Genomic DNA, 2,500 nt, shown 5'->3' with positions numbered 1-2,500 from the left:
TAAGTTTCTTCGATATAATGCTGTATGAGCCGCGAGCCATGAAACTTTAACCACGGGCCGGCGGTGGCCTACCCTATATCGTTGCCAGAAGCACGATTATGGTTAACTTTAACCTTAATATATAAACTACTGAAGCTAGAGGGCTGCAATTTGGTATGTTTGGTGATTAGAGGTTGGATGATCAACATATCAATTTGTAGCCCTTTAGCCTTAGTAGTTTCTAAGATCTGAGGGTGGATAGAAAAAGTGCGGACGGAATAAAGTGCGGACGGACAGACAAAGCCTGCACAATAGTTTTCTTTTACAGAAAACTAAAATATGCCCTGATATTTGCTATTAGCAAATCATACGTAAGAGCTATTTCCACCATTCACATTTTTCTCATCTAGAGGGAGTCGCGAATTAAATGTGCAGCCCTGCCAATTTGCAAGTAAGTCTTCAGTGGTGGGGTTGCTAGCCCGACATCCTTCTCTGCTGACCCTGGAAAATGAAAACACATACTTAAGCCGACTGAACCATATCCACGGTGGGCGGTTGGTTCGCTGCATCCTGTAGCATATATATATATATATATATATATATATATATATATATATATATATATATATATATATATATATATATATATATATATATACCTAAAAAAAATTACCATATCCAGAGTAAATGGAATTCCTCCCATATGGTATCCTTGTCACACTATTTTTATTTTTATTTACTTTTTGGTGTGGGAGCTACATGATGAATTTTTCCTTCTTGTTTCATCCCACCCGGAGGTAAACCCCCTTTGGGAGTTCCTGTCGAAGACAGAGGAGAGTAGAAAGTACGCCATCCCGTCACAGTCGGCGGCGTCATGATTTTTGCCGTCATCACAGTCGTCATCGTCATCGTCGTCTGTCGTCCGTCGTCGTGGCTGGTGGATTTTGTGATTCTGTTTGAGTTGGCTGTTAATATTGAATGCGACCAACTTGTCGGATCGCGAGCCCTGAGCGTCGTCCTCAAACTTTCATGCAACGACTTGCAATACACAGCAACATGCCACTCGCTTGTTGGCAAACTGAACATAGGGGAGGGAGGCATACATACGGCAGGGAGGAGGTGGAGGAGGAGGAAGGAAGAGAGAGAGAGAGAGAGAGAAAGAGAGAGAGAGAGAGGGAGAGAAAGAGGTAGACAGAGGGAATGAGAAGAGGCGTGAGGGACCATCATAGGCTGAATGGAAGGGGGGTCGGCTTGGGGTAATGGGGAGAGGTGGGGAGGGATTAGGGGTCAAGATCAAACTCTAAGTTACGTCAGCAAGGTCGAGGGGAGAAAGGAGGAATGGTAAGAGAGATGGAGTATTTGTGGGGGGGGGGAAGTAGGGGAGGAACAAGAGAGAGGGGAGTGAGGGGGGGAAAGGGAGAAAGACTTAATGGTCGCCAAACTACAGATGGGAGCTAAAGCTTTCGGTGAATGGACGAAGCCAAAATAAGAGACGGATGAATGAAAGCACACAGGAGGAGAAGAGAAGAGGCGAAGCAGAGAGAAAGAGAGAAGCGAATGGGAGGACATTTCAAATTCTCGGCGGCCTTTATGCAGAGGAACGACGATGATAACAACAGCTAAATGACCGAAACAGGAAAGGGACAGAGACGGATGTAATGGGGCGGGGCGGGGGGGGGGCGTGGATTGAGGGAGGAGGGAGAAATGCTAGACGCTGTGAAAGACAACAGCCATAGGTGTTATAACGTCCTTTACTGAATTAAATGATTAAGGAAAAAAAATGTGATGTACAAATGCTCATGAGGGAAATTCAGTGCGTCATGTATGTATATGTATGTATGTAAACTGAACATACATAAATACATGACGAGTACACATTGCATACGGGTGTACTTTCAAAAATAATTACATGAATAAAGCCCACCATAATTCTCCAAAATAATTATAATAGTGCAATGGAAATAATAATAATAATAATAATAATAATAATAATAATAATAATAATAATAATAATAATAATAATTTGTAAGGGAGAGCACCTTGATCACACCAAACAAGCAAACTGATCTTTCCAAAATGTCATAACGATTTCATGGCATTATTGACAACAACAGCAAAGGTGAGAGAGAGAGAGAGAGAGAGAGAGAGAGAGAGAGAGAGAGAGAGAGAGAGAGAGAGAGATGCCGCGAAGCCTAAATAATGAAGAAGAAAAGCAAGCAATGGCGAAGGGCGCAATGACTAGATTGGGGGCGAGAACTGCGCACGCAGCGCCCGACACTGGAAAGCGGAATCGCGCAAATGACGGCTTAGATTGGGACAACAACAACAACAACAAGATGCCATGCCTGATCTCTCTCTCTCTCTCTCTCTCTCTCTCTCTCTCTCTCTCTCTCTCTCAGTCCCGGATGATGTTTGTTGTGATGGGAATTACACAGAAATTCCCACCACCCCCTACCCCAACCCCACTATCAAGACTCTGCTTCGGATAAGGAAATATATAAGGCGAACGATCGATGGCAAC

Source organism: Macrobrachium rosenbergii, chromosome 19 (genome assembly GCF_040412425.1).
Source record: "Macrobrachium rosenbergii isolate ZJJX-2024 chromosome 19, ASM4041242v1, whole genome shotgun sequence".
Taxonomy (NCBI): domain Eukaryota; kingdom Metazoa; phylum Arthropoda; class Malacostraca; order Decapoda; family Palaemonidae; genus Macrobrachium; species Macrobrachium rosenbergii.
This window is presented reverse-complemented; position numbering follows the sequence as displayed.